The sequence below is a fragment of the Peromyscus leucopus genome, chromosome 14 (assembly GCF_004664715.2).
Source record: "Peromyscus leucopus breed LL Stock chromosome 14, UCI_PerLeu_2.1, whole genome shotgun sequence".
Taxonomy (NCBI): Eukaryota; Metazoa; Chordata; class Mammalia; order Rodentia; family Cricetidae; genus Peromyscus; species Peromyscus leucopus.
In genome coordinates, this window is record NC_051075.1 from 78,282,497 (window position 1) to 78,297,779 (window position 15,283).

Sequence of the window (15,283 nt, forward strand, 5' to 3'; positions counted from 1 at the left end):
AATATTTGAAGACTTCTTTTACACTATGCATTAGAAAAGAAATAAATGATGTAGAAAATATGTGGGAATTGGGTGAAAGTTCCTTGTTTATTCAGCAGAATTAGGAGTTGGGAATATTTGGGAAATGAGATGGCTGATTTCAGATGTATAGTTTTTCTGTAAAACCAAGTCAAGAAGTTTGTCAGTCCACTTATAATTGGACTGACATGCACTAAGATCTTCACTTGGTATCAGTGCTGCAGATGCTGTTTGCTGTTCCTCATATTCCATTATAAATTATTACCTGTGGTGGGTTGAATGAGAACGGTCCCCACAGGCTCATAGTATTTACATGCTTAGTCACCAGGGAGTGGCACTATTTGAAAGGATTATAAGGATTAGGAGGTGTGTTCTTACTGGAGGAGTATGTCATTGGCTCTGAGGTTTCAAAAGCCCACATCTAGACCCAGTCTCTCTCTCTGCCTGTGGATCAGGATGTAGCTCTTTCTCAACTTGGTCAGCATTGGTCTTAATTCTACTGAATGGAAGGAAGACTTATTCCTGGAGACTTCTGTTTGCACTATGATGGAATAACAGGGACTAGACCTCTGCCAGATTAGGGGAGGCAAATAGTATAGAATTTAAGAGGGCACCAAAAATGTTGGTAATTGAGATTAATGATATTTTAATGTAATACTTTTAAAAGTCAAATGAAATCTGTGGTGAAAAATAAAAAGTTTAGGTAAAGATGATATTGGTATTGATTGTTTTTCCTCACACAGCACTGTGACTGATGCTGTATATAAAATTTGTGTGTGTTGTTCCTTAGTGTCCTCCCCAATAGTTTTGATGTTCTCTATCATTGTGCTTTTTCTGCATTCTCCTAAAATTTGTGCCTGAAGCAAGTCTTCTACTTCACCCTAATCCAGAACAGACCATCTTAATAAATTAGAAGTCAGGCAGAATATGTAAAACAACAATTTTCAGAGGTTTATACAGGGTAGATTAGAACTGTGTCCCCTGAGACAGGGAACCAGGTGGGCAAGCGCACAGTGCCCAGCTCGTTCCTGGAGCAGGCACTGCATGCTTTCCTTACAGAGGGCACAAGCACCCGTGCTGGGCTGGTTGGAACTCTTGTTTCTGTCATGACCACTCTGCTATCACTTGTGTTTCCTTTGTGAAAGCAAGAATGTAATCAAACAAGTATAGATTTGTTCTAACAAAACTTCATTATAAAAGCAGCAGCAGGTTGGATTTGGCCTTCAGGTAGCTTTTTACCTGATTCAGAGGCAGAGTCTCCACACTTCAGGTAACGGGGAGAAAATCCAGAGTCCAGCAGCCTCATCAACGTGACAAAGCTGAGCAAATCTGAGGAAGAGACTTGCTTAGAACTGCAGGGATCTGCACAGCGACCCAAAATCTTGCTTGGATTGTCACATACACAGTGGACATACCTCAAAGCCAGAAAAAGCCATCAGAAAGAGCAGACTGTCACAGAAGGCTGGGAATATGTTCTCCTGCTATGGTGGTGTCAGTTAGATCCTTAAAGGATTGCCTTTTTACTGTTAGTGATATACAGAGCAACTTTTTACCTAGGATGATGGGTAGCTAGCTCAGAAGGATATAACCTGTAGGAGGCTGGAGCCCTAAAGTTGCTTCAGATTTTCTCTAGCCAAGTCTAGGTCATTTATCTGTATTCCAAGAACAAAACCCAGGAACTTGAAAAGGTATGGTAAGGCCCCATGAGGCTGGGGCACAATGGGTGAGAGAATGCTTAGTGTAGACAGGGCTCTGAGTTTATTTCCAACCACTACATTAAAACTCAACAAGAGCCGGGCAGTGGTGGCCCACACCTTTAATCCCAGCACTCAGGAAGCAGAGGCAGACGGATCTCTGAGTTCGAGGCCAGCCTGGGCTTCAGAGTGAGTTTCAGGAAAGGCACCAAAACTACACAGAGAAACCCTGTCTCAGGGGAAAAAAATTTAAACTTAAAAAAAAAAAAAAGAAAAAAAGAAAAAGGAAAGAAAAGTAACAGCTGATTGCCAGCAAAATTACACTTCAGGAAATACCAAGGGGCGTTCAGATAGAAGAAAAAGACAATGTGGAAGCTTTTGGAGAAAAAAAAAAAAAAAGGTAGGAACTTGAAATGGTCCATACAGGGCTCATTTTATTTACTTTAAATGGCTTTTGAAAAGTTGACTATTTAACGTGAAAAATAAATAATGTATTTTGGAAGCTGTAATACTTGTAGAGGTGAAGTAAATAGTAACAGCAAGAAATGAAAGGAAGAAGGGCTGGAGAGATGGCTCAGAGGTTAAGAGCACTGACTACTCTTCCAGAGGCCCTGAGTTCAATTCCCAGCAACCACATAGTGGCTCACAACCATCTGTAATGAGATCTGGTGCCCTCTTCTGGCCTGCAGACATACATGCTGTATACATAATAAATAAATAAATCTTTAAAAAAAAAAAATGAAAGGAAGAAAATGCAAGTATGGAGTTCATAAGGTTTTGTTTGTTTTTGTTTTTTGTGACAGTCTCTATGTATCTTAGACTGGCAGGGAGTCTGTGATCTTCCAGTCTCAGCTTTCTGAATGGTAGGATTAGAGGCATGTGCCACTGTGCCTAGCTATTGAACTATATAAGGTTCTGTACTGTACAAAATTGAGGATGTATATTAATTAGATCAGGGAAATATTTCTTCAGGGAAAAAAACAATTGCCAACATCAGAAATACACAATGAGACAATACCACAGATTACAGGCTGAAGCATGATAATATAAATGTCTTTATGCCAGCAGTTTGACAAATGAACACAATTGTTGAGTCTTACTCAAGGAAAGATATACAATCTATTTATTTATTTATTAAAGAGCTATGTTTAGTGCTAGTAAGAGCAGAGCAGGTGAAGGCCAAGGACCTCAAGCCTGAGGACTGGAGTTCAGTCTCTGGGACTAACTCTGCAAGCTGTCCTCTGACTTTACACACATACACAAAATAAATAAATGTAATTTTAAAAAACTTTAAAATTTTTGAAAAAGAAAAAAATTTTGAAAAAGAACTTAGTTTTATTTAAAATGCCTGAAAGAAGACTATGTATACAATATTTTACTGGCAAATTATACTAAACGTTTAAGAGAAAGAATATTGGGGGGCTGGAGAGATGGCTCAGCAGTTAAGAGCACTGACTGTTCTTTCAAAGGTCCTGAGTTCAATCCCAGTAACCACATGGTGGCTCACAACCATCTGTAATGAAATCTGGCACCCTCTTCTGGCCTGCAGGTATATATGCAGACAGAATACTGTATACATAATAAATAAATAAATCTTTAAAAAAAAAAAAAAGAAAAACCAAGAATATTGGGGCTAGCCGGGTGATGGTGAAACACCCTTTAATCCCAGCACTTGGGAGGCAGAGGCAGGAAGATCTCTGAGTTCAAGGCTAGCCTGGTCTACAAAGTGAGTTCCAGGACAGCAAGGACTAAACAGGAAAACACTGTCTTGAAACCTACCCCCACACCACCACCAAAAAAAAAAAAAAAAAGAAAAGAAAAAAAAAAAAAAACATTGGGGCTGGAGAGATGGTTCAGTGGCTAAGAGAACTTGTTGCTCTTGCAGAGGACCTGGGTTCAGTTCCTAGCATTCTCACGGTGACTCAGGACCATCGGTACCTCCAGTTCTAGGGGATCTAATGCCCTCTTCACATCCCTACAGGCACCAAGTGTGCACTTAGTGCCTGTATATGAATGCAGGCAAAGCATGCATAAGCATAAAGTAAATCTAAAAATAAGAGAAAAAAAGCTTTTTTTCAAAAAATAGAAAATATTTTCTAATCAATTTTCCAAAGCTGGCACTATCCTAATTGCAAGACCAGACAAGACATAATGACAAATTTCCATGACAGATCTATAAATCAAAGAAAAATCCCCCATATATATGGCAAATCAAATCTATATAGCAACAGATAAAGAGGTTGCTCCATAATAGCCAAAAGTAGTTTATCTTGGGAATGAAAGGTAGGTTTAACATTGGAAAATCCATTGTGCCAACTGGAGTAATATATGGTGATATTTTATTTGTACTGAAATGTGATTTTAATTGTATGTTAATAAATAAAGTTGCCCTGGGGTCAGAGCTATTAGAGCCATAGCAAGAGCGTGGTGGTTAGAACAGCTAGGTAGATTTCTGTGTGTTCAGGGATACAGCCAGTATTGGAGACATACGCCTGTAAGACCTGGAGGGCGGTACTTACAGGCAGTGACGAGGCAGTCATGTGTCTGGCTTTACAACCAATGAGAAGGCAGAACAGAAAGACTATTTAAAGACAGACAAATAGGAAATAGCTCTCTCTCAGGGAAGCTAGGCGCACTGCAGGAGGTAAGATTTTTAGCTCCGAGCTCTGACCTCTCGACTTTCTCTTTTACATTGGCTCTGTGTTTCTTATTTTAATAAGACAATTGGTTACATCTACAGTAATAAGCAAAGAGAAATGCCACAGTGATGCAGAAATGGGAAATAGAAAGCACAGAAGGCAGAAGACATAAAATGATGCCCCAGATGAAAGTGAAGACAGAAGGGGAAGGAAAGGAGGGAGGGAGGTGGCTTTCCAAGATACAGGAGTATCTTGGAAAAGTAATGGTTGAAGATGTTCAGAGCATATGAAAGATGCCAGACTGCAGACAGGAGGATCAGGAGTTCAGGGTTATTCTCAGCTGCATAGTTGAGGTGGAGGTCAGTATGGGCTACACAAGACACTGCTCAACCATACAGAAGTCCAGTATCTAACAGAGATAAATGACTGTCACATAAAGCATAATGGTTTGCAGGTTGTGAACACATACGCATGTGTACACATGGAACAGTTGAAATGTGAGTGGAGTTAATGGCTTATGGTTTTTGTCATCCAAAGGAGTGGTAAGACTTTGCAAGTGTTGGGCCTTGATAAGTCACCCTTTATGCTATAATTTCTAAATAATAAAGAAAAAAGAGACTATTTAGCTTGATGACTAAGAAGCAGGGGCGGGAGTGGTAACTAATCCAAAAGAAGGCAATGGAAACAATCTTGTAAAAGAGCAGATTGAGGGCTGGAGAGGTGGCTCAGAGGTTAAGAGCACTGACTGCTCTTCCAGAGGTCCTGAGTTCAATTTCCAGCAACCACATGGTAGCTCACAACCACCTGTAATGAGATCTGGTGCCCTCTTCTGACCTGTAATCATACATGTTGTATACAAAATAAATAAATGAATCTTTTTAAAAAAAAAAAAAAAAAGCAGATTGAAACCCAAATATGAATAATCACTTCTAGTGTAAATGGATCAAGTGTTCCAGTTAAAGATAAAAATATTAGGGCTGGTGAGATGGTTTAGCCGTTAAGAACAGTGGCTGCTCTTCCAAAGGTACCGAGTTTAATTCCCAGCAACCACATGGTGGCTCTCAACCATTTATAATGGGATCTGATGCCCTCTTCTGATGTGCAGGTGTATATGCAGATAAAGCATTCATATATAAAATACAAATCTTTTAAAATGTTGAAAAATATAAAAATATTAAATTGTAATTCTAAGAAATTTAAGACAGTGCTGCTCTCTAGGGACCCTTCTAGGGCATAAGGATTAAGAAATGTTGAAATCAAAATGAAGAACACAGATACCAACCAGATGCACAATTGTATAAAATCAGATAAAATGCACACCGTGACAGACATAGTACTGTGGGTGAGGGTGTCACACATATCAGCAGTTTATTAATGTATTCATTTTCTGTCATGTAGAGGTCTGTCCTAGTGGGCAGATTGCCTTGCACATGGTAATTTGGGGATTCAAGGTTTTTTGTTGTTTTTTTTTTAATTTTATCATTTGCGTTTGTGTGTGTGTGTGTGTGTGTGTGTGTGTGAGAGAGAGAGAGAGAGAGAGAGAGAGAGAGAGAGAGAGAGAGAGACGGAGGGAGGGAGGGAGGGAGGGAGGGAGGGAGGGAGGGAGGGAGAGGTGGATAAGTACACCACAGAAAGCATGTAAGCATGTGGTGGTCAGAGGACAGCTTTGAATTTGTTTCCTTCCACCCTGATGTAGGCTCCAGGGATCACAACTCAGGTCATCAGATTTGTATGGCAAGTGCCTTTATTTACTATGAGCCTTTTCATCAGCCCACTTCGGGTTTTTTTTCTACCTCCATATTATCATCTTTTAGAACCTTGGCATGCTCTGCAGGATTGTCTCACTTGGGGAAGAGAGCAGAGAGAATCTACATGTGGTTAGGCCAGGCCTGAAAGCAGTATACATTTTGCTTATGCTTACATTTTCTTTTATTTTTTTCTTTTAAACAGGAAAGTATTTTCTCTGTAGAAAATAGTAAAAATGATAACATTTCCCAATAAGCCCTTTTAAGCTAAATGACAGCTGAATTATACATATAAATATTGACTAGACTTTGGGCTACAGAAGAAACCTATCTTCATCTGTTCAGAGAGCTATGTTTTACTTAAGTTGTGTAAGTGAGATTTCTATTCATCTTCCCCTTCACTTTTTGATTTATGGCAGACATTTTTTTCTATAGGCTAATCCATAATCTAAAAAGATTTTAGCCTCCTTTCCTGAAAGTATGGCCAGCATTTTCTTTCATCAGCTTGATACAGTACAAATTCTTACCTTAATAGTGAATTGTTTCACTAAAGCTTGCCCAGTGGTTAGGCAAAACCAAAACTTATTATAAGCCACAGTCGTCCTAGGATCCCCCCTGCTATATAGCCTCCCTGGAGTTGTGGGTTGCAGTCTGATTGTTTTTTGTTTTACATCTAGTATCCACTTATGAGTGAGTACATACCATGCTTGTCATGCTGAGTCTGAGTTACCTCACTCAGTATGATACTTTCTAGTTCCATCCATTTTCCTGCAAATTTCATGATGTCATTGTTTTTCTCTGCTGAGTAGTACTCCATTGTGTATATGTACCACATTTTCTTAATCCATGTTTCAGTTGATGGGCATCTAGGTGGTTTCCAGGTTCTAGCTATTACAAATAATGCTGTTGTGAACATAGTTGAGCGTGTATCTTTGTGGTATGATTGAGCATTCCTTGGGTATATGCCCAAGAGTGGTATGGCTGATTCTTGTGGAAGATTGATTCCCAGTTTTCTGAGAAACTGCCATACTGATTTCCACAGTGGTTGTACAAGTTTGCACTCCCACCAACAGTAGAGGAGTGTTCCCCTTACGCCACATCCTCTTCAACATAGACTGTCATTAGTGTTTTTGATCATAGCCATGTATCTCAGAGTCATTTTGATTTACTTTTCTCTGATGACTAATGATGTTGAACATTTCCTTAAATGTCTTTCAGCCATTTGAGATTCTTCTTTTGAGAATTCTCTGTTTAGCTATGTAGCCCATTTTTTAATTGGATTGTTTAGTATTTTGATGTCTAGTTTCTTGAGTTCTTTATATACTTTGGAGATCAGTCCTCTGTTAGATGGGTTGGTGAAGATCTTTCCCCATTCTGTAGGCTGTCTTTTTGTCTTATTGACCGTGTCTTTTGCCCTACAAAAGCTTCTCAGTTTCAAGAGGTCCCATTTATTAATTGTTGCTCTCAGTGTCTGTGCTACTGGTGTTATAGTTAGGAAGTGATCTCCTGTGCCAATATGTTGAAGAGTACTTCCTACTTTCTCCTCTATCAAGTTCAGTGTAACTGGATTTATGTGGAGGTCATTGATCCACTTGGACTTGAGTTTTGTGCATGGTGACAGATATGGATCTACTTGCAATCTTTTACATGTTGACATCCAGTTATGCCAGCACCATTTGTTGAAGATTGTTGAAGATATTTTCTTTTTTCCATTGTATAGTTTTGGCTTCTTTGTCAAAAATCAGGTGTTCATATGTGTGTGGATTAATGTCAGGGTCTTCAATTCGATTCCATTGGTCCGTATGTCAGTTTATTTTGCCAGTACCAAGCTGTTTTTATTATTATAGCTCTATAGTAGAGCTTGAGGTCAGGGATGGTGATGCCTCCAGATGTTGCTTTATTGTGCAGGATTCTTTTAGCTATCCTGTGTCTTTTGTTTTTCCATATGAAGTTGAGTATTGTTCTTTCCAAGTCTGTGAAGCATTGTGTTGGGATGTTGATGGGGATTGCATTGAATCTGTAGATTGCTTTTGGTAAGATTGCCGTTTTTATTATGTTAATCCTGCCTATCCATGAACATGGGAGATCTTTCCATTTTCTGATATCTTCTTCAGTTTCTTTCTTTAGAGACTTAAAGTTCTTATCATACAGGTCCTTCACTTGTTTAGTGTTACCCCAAGGTATTTTATATTATTTGTGACTATTGTAAAGGGTGATGTTTCTCTCATTTCTTTCTCAGCCCTTTTATCATTTGTGTATAGGAGAGCTACTGACTTTTTTGAGTTGATCTTGTATCCTGCCACTTTACTGAAGGAGTTTATCAGCTGTAGGAGTTCCCTGGTAGAATTTTTGGGGGGCCACTTATGTATACTATCATATCATCTGCAAGTAGTGAAAGTTTGACTTCTTCCTTGCCAATTTGTATCCCTTTGATCTCCTTTTGTTGTCTTATTGCTCTAGCTAGAACTTCAAGTACTATATTGAATAAATATGGGGAGAATGGATAGCCTTGTCTTGTTCCTGATTTTAGTGGAATCACTTTGAGTTTCTCTCCATTTAATTTGATGGTGGCTGTTGGCTTGCTGTATATTGCCTTTATTATGTTTAGGTATGTTCCTTGTATTCCTGATCTCTCTAAGACCTTTGTCATGAAGGGGTGTTGGATTTTGTCAAAGGCTTTTTTAGCATCTAATGAGATGATTATGTGTTTTTTTCTTTCAGTTTATTTATATGGTGTATTACATTGACAGATTTTCGTATGTTGAATCATCCTTGCATGCCTGAGATGAAGCCTACTTGGTCATGGTGGATAATTTTTTTGATGTATTCTTGGATTCGGTTTGCCAATATTTTGTTGAGTATTTTTGCATCAATGTTCATGAGGGAGATTGGTCTAATTCTCTTTCTTTGTTGCATCTTTGTGTGGTTTGGGTATCAGGGTAACTGTAGCCTCATAAAAAGAGTTTGGTAATGTTCCTTCTGTTGCTATTGTGTGGAACAATTTGAAGAGTATTGGAATTAGCTCTTCTTTGAAAATTTGGTAGAATTCTACACTGAAACCATCTGGTCCTGGGGTTTTTTTTGTTGTTATTGGAGACTTTTAATGACTGTTTCCTTTTCCGTAGGGGTTATTGGTCTATTTAAATAGTTTATCTGGTCTTGACTTAACTTTGGTATGTGGTATCTATCCAGAAAATTGTCCCATTTCTTTCAGATTTTTCTATTTTGTGGAGTACAGGTTTTTGAAGTATGACCTGATGATTTTTTGGATTTCCTTGTTGTCTGTTGTTATGTCTCCCTCTTCATTTCTGATTTTGTTAATTTGGATACTCTCTCTCTCTGCCTTTTGGTTAATTTGGATAGGGGTTTGTCTATCTTGTTGATTCTTTTTTTTTTTTTTTTTTTCAAAGAACCAACTCTTTGTTTCATGATTCTTTGTATTGTTCTCTTTGTTTCTATTTCATTGATTTTAGCCCTTAATTTGATTATTTCCTGGTGTCTATTTCTCCTGGGTGAGTTTGTTTCTTTTTGTTCTAGAGCTTTTCTGGGTGTGCTGTTAAGTCACTAATGTGAGATTTCTCCAACTTCTTTATGTGTGCAGTTAGTGCTGTGAATTTTCCTCTTAGCACTGCTTTCATAGTGTCCCATAAGTTTAGGTATGTTGTACTTTCATTTTCATTGAATTCTAGGAAATCTTTACTTTCTTGATTTCTTCCTTGACCCATTGGTGCTTCATGTGGGCATTATTCAGTTTCCAGGAGATTGTAGACTTCCTATAATTTTTGTTGTTTTTGAAATCTAACTTTAAGGCATGGTGGTTCAATAAGATACAGGAGATTATTCCAATGTTTTTGTATCTGTTGAGATTTGCTTTGTGACCAAACATGTGGTCAATTTTTGAGAAGGTTCCATGGGGTGCTGAGAAGAAGGTATATTCTTTTGTGTTAGGCTAGAATGTTCTGTAGATATCTATTAAGTCCATTTGAGTCATAACATCTGTAGGTCCTTTATTTCTCTGTTAAGTCTGGCAGATCTGTCCATTGGTGAGAGTGGTGTGTTGAAATCTCCCACTACTAGTGTGTGGGGTTTGATGTTCGATTTAAGCTTTAGTAATGTTTCTTTTACAAATTTGGGTGCCTTTGTATTTGGGGCATAAATGTTCAGAATTGAGACTTCAACTTGGTGGATTTTTCCTGTGATAAATATGTAATGTTCTTTCTGATCTCTTTCGATTGATTTGAAGTCTTATTAGATATTAGGATAGCTACACCAGCTTGCTTCTTAAGTCCATTTGATTGGAAAGTCTTTTCCCAGCCCTTTACTCTGAGGTAGTGTCTGTCTTTGGAGTTAAGGTGTGTTTCTTGTATGCAGTAGAAGGATCGATCCTGTTTTCTTATCCATTCTGTTAGCCTGTGTCTTTTTATAGGTAAGTGGAGACCATTAATATTGATGGATATTAATGACCAGTGATTGTTAATTCCTGTTGGTGTGGAATTATCTATTGCCTGAGTTTTCATGGATGTGTTTAATTTCCTTAGGTTGGCTTTTTCCTTCTAGTGCTTTCTGTGGAGCTGGATATGTGGATAGGTATTGTTTAAATCTGGTTTTATCGTGGAATATTTTGTTTACTCCTTCTATGGTGATTGAGAATTTTGCTGGGTATAATAGTCTGGGTTGGCATCCGTGGTCTCTTAGTGTCTGTATAAGATTTGTCCCCGATCTTCTAGCTTTCATAGTCTCTATTGAAAAGTCTGCTGTTTTTCTGATGGGTCTGCCTTTACATGTTACTTGGCCTTTTTCCTTTGCGGCTCTTAATAATTTTACTTTGTTATGTATGTTTAGTGTTTTAATTATTATGTGGCAAGGGGACTTTTTTTTTAATCCAGCCTATTTGCTGTTATGTAAGCTTCTTGTATCTTCATAGGTATTTTTTTCTTTAGATTGGGAAAGTTTTCTTCTGTGATTTTATTGAATATATTTTCTGTGCCTTTGGTTGGTATTCTTCTTCTTCTTCTATCCCTGTCATTCTTAGGTTTGTTGTTTTCATGGTATCCCAAATTTCCTGGATGTTTTGTGTTATGACTTTTTTTTTGGCTTTAGTGTTTTCTTTGGCTGAATTTATTTTCTCTATTGTGTCTTCAATGTCAGAGATTCTCTGTTCCATCTCTTGCATTCTGTTGGTTATGCTTGCATCTGTAGTTCCTGTTTGTTTAGTCAGATTTTTTATTTCCAGCATTCTCTCAGTTTGTGTCTTTATTTTGTCAATTTCAATTTTCAAATCTTGAACTGTTTCCTTCATCTGTTTAATTTCTTTTTTCTTGGCTTCCTTTGATTCCTTCCAAATTTTTGTTTGTTTTTTTCTTCCATTTCTTTAAGGGAATTTTTTATTTTCTCTTAAGGGCCTCTATCATCTTCTTAAAGTCATTTTTAGGGTTGATTTCTTCTGTTTCTTCTGTCTTGGTATGTTCAGCTCTTGCAGGTGTAGAATTGCTAGGTTCTGGTGGTGTCATATAGGTCTTTATGTTATTGCCTGTATTTTTGCACTGGCATCTACTCATCTCTTCCTCCGCTCAGTGCAGGCAGTGTCTGTATCTGAGGGTGCCTCTCTTGTTCAAATTGATAATCTTGGTCCTCTGGGAGTCCTGGTCAAATGGATGCTGTTGGGCTCTGTTTCTCCAGGAACAGCTTAGTCCAATGGGTATTAGTGGGTTCTGTCTCAGGGAGGAGCTGTTCCCAATCAGGGAGGTTGGGTTTATGGTTTCGGTAATTGTTGGTGTCAGATGGGATGGTGTTCTTGGTGAGGGGACAGGAAAAGAGGCCCCTGTCCAGTCCCTGGGGCTCCAATGGCTGTTCCCAGTTGGTGCAGGGTGGGTTTATGACTTCGGTGGTTGTTGGGTTCGCAGGGGCTGTTTTTTTGTTTGTTTGTTTGTTTTTGTTTTTTTTTTTTTTTGGCAAAGGAGCAGGGAAAGGTAGCTACCTAGTTCCTTGGGCTGTGATGTCTGGGCCTAGGGACTAGAGACCTGGTCTGCCTGTCCGGAGATGGGGCCTTACCTGTTCCCAGTTGATGTAGTGTAGGCTTATGACTCTGGTGATCTGGTTCGGTGGCTGGACGGCTCCTTCTCTTTTGCCTTCTCTGTTGCTCACCCACTCCTCAGCTGATCTTGTTTCCTCAGACTGAAGGCTGCAGGCTTCTGAATCCTCTCCCAAATGGATCTCAGTTTGATCAGTAGGGCAATCTCACCAACACCTCCAAGTTGTTGGGCTTTGCAGGATTGGCAGCTGGGCCCTGGGTCGGCCTCAGGCAGAATGCTCTGGTCCTTCTCATTGAGTCCCACGGTGCTGGCTCCTTCCCCGAGTGCTGGGATTAAAGGTGCTTACATTTTCTTAGCAGAAGTTGACTCATCCAACAGGCTAGTCACTGGCATGTATCTATGTGCCCATCAGGATAAGAAAATTATTTGGGGGCATATAAAGCTTTCCTCAGTTTGTAATTATAAAAGTTTCAGTTCAGAGGAAAACTAACTTTAAACGTAGATAAACCTAACAGCATAACTTCAGAATGGACAAGTAGACACTGACAGCAGTTCTAAGAGAAATGAGCACATTCATAATCATGATGAAGATTTTGCACATCACTATAATTGATGAAACAAGCAAACAAAAGGTAAATGTAACTAGCATCTAACTCTCTGGTTTGATGTTACATACATAATATATCTAAAAAATAACATCATAGTTATCTTTCAAGTAGGCAAAGATGTTTATAAACCTTGGCCAATCAGACCAGGCGGTGATGGCCCACACCTTAAATTCCAGCACTCAGGAGGCAAAGGTAAGTGGATTTCTGAGTTCAAGGCCACCCTGGTCTACAGAGCGAGTTCCAAGACAGGGCTACACAGAGAAACCCTGTCTTGGGGGAAAAAAAAAAACAAATAAATAAATAAATAAATAAGCAAACAACTGGCCAGTCTTGCATAGTAGTTCAAATCAGTGTCAGTGCATTTCAGAACACTGTTGTAATACGATTGTAATCTATGACCTCTGTGGAATTAAGTTATAAATCAAGAATAAAAAGGTAATTACAAAATCCTCAGAGTTTAAAAATAAACTTTTGTTGGGCATGATGGTACATGTTTGTAATACTAGCACTCAGCAGAGGGAGGGAGGGTTGCTGCAAGTTTGAGGCCAGCCTGATCTGCACAGTAAATTCCAGACAAGCCAGGGCCACATAGTGAAACTCATTTCAAAATAAATAATTCTTTCACATAACTCCCGATTAAAGAACATTAGTGAAAGCTAGAAAACATTTTAGGTAGAATGTAGACGAATTTCTAAACGGTCTTATTAAATAAGAAACACAGAGCCAAATACAGAGGTAATAGCCAAAGAGATCAGAGAACTAGTGAAGAGCCTTATCTTACCACCTCGCCACCATCGCTTCCCCAGAGAGTTTCTTCCCATTAAACCTGTGTTTTTATTGCCTTCTTGTTCTGCCTTCTCATTGGCTCTAAGTTCAGCCACATGACTTCCTCATCACTGCCTGTTTGTACAGACCTCCAGGTCTCTATGGTTGGTACTGGGATTAAAGGCTTGTGTCACCACTCTTGGCTGTGTCCTTGACCACACAGAGACTCTGCCTGCCATGTGATTGGATTAAGGGCTCGTACTGCCACCGCCTGATTCCTGTTTATGGCTATGTGACCTCGCTATGTGGCCTCTGATCTCTAGGCATACTTTACTTATTAACGTACAAATAAAATCACATTTTAGCACAATTAAAATATCACCACAGTAGAATAATAGAAACTCTGTATCAGCAGTTGGAAACATTGGGTAGGCTGCCTGTGGGTACCCTACTGGGTGAAGCTCTTTCTTGCATGGTCCTCCAGGTTTGCTCTCTTCTCAAGTCAAAACTTTACTCAGAGTTGGCTGATGACATTGTCAGCTGCAGACTTCTTTATATTTATGTTCAAGTTCTGTGGGAAACAATCTCTTTAAGTAAAAACATCGTAAACTTTTGACTTGGGCCATGTTCAGAGAGTAGACCATCTCTGGTAAGACAGGCCCAAGTTAGTGCTTCTCTAGGCCCAGAGCTTAGAAGCTGGTGGGCTCAGAATGGGAAGTTAAACTTGGTGAGAAATTGGGTACAAGACCCTGAACAGATGCTTAGTTGCAGAATTAAATTTCTATGCAGTGATCATCAGATGTAAATTTTTATAAAATTTATTCAAAATAATCTATACTTTGTATTAAGAGTTTGTAAGATACCATTACGCAGCTATTTAGTCAGCAGGATGAATACATCCACCGAGTTCTGTTGGAAAAGTGAGCAGGAGGTCCTATCAGATCCTTCTTCTAGGAATGCACATTATTAGAGCTGCTGTGAGAAATACTGAGCGTTCTGTAGAAAATGTTCAATTACGTACTTGCCTGATGTAGCAGTCGCTCTTCTAGATGTGTGTGTGCACACCTATGTGCCTATATATTTGAGGTGGATGTAGCAGAAAGATCATTTGAGGTTCATAATTGTTCTTAATCAGGAATGTTGGACCAAGGACTGGATAGCCAAGTTGTGTGTTTATACTCCAGTATTCCATGATAATGGAAACAGACCATAGCTATAGCAACAGCAGTGTTGAACAACAAAAAGCAAGATGAGATTATAGACAGACAGCCAGGCATGGTGGCACACACCTTTAATCTTAGTTCTTCGAGGCAGAGGCAGGCAGATCTCTGTGAGATTGAAGCCAGCCTGGTGTATTTATATAAAATTCAGAAGCAAGCAAAAATAAGAAAAAGAAAACTCCAGTATGTTCTAGGGTTGTTTACCTGGGTTTTAACTGTAGTAAGAAACTCAAAGAAATACAACCATAAAAGTTAAGGTAGTGATTTCTTTTTTATTTTTATTTATTTTAGTTTTTCAAAACAGTGTTTTTCCATTTAACCCTGGCTGTCCTGGAACTCGCTCTGTAGATCAGGCTGGCCTCAAACTCAGAGAGATTCACCTGTCTCTGTTTCTTGAGTGCTGGGATTAAAGGTGTGTGCCACCACCACCTGGCCAAGGTAGTGGTTTCTTGGAAGTTACAGAATCATTGCTATCAGAACAAGACATTCTGTGTTTCTGGAGTTCTGGCAGCACTCCCTTACCTGGCCAGGTTGGTACTAATCTTAGTGTGTAATAACCATG

The 15,283-nt window shown here is 39.0% G+C and overlaps 1 protein-coding gene across 9 annotated transcripts in view; it reads left to right on the top strand.

The window, feature by feature from the left end:
- Traf3 (TNF receptor associated factor 3) overlaps window positions 1–15,283 on the top strand; it is a 120,506-nt gene that overhangs the window by 56,380 nt on the left and 48,843 nt on the right. The window lies entirely within an intron of this gene.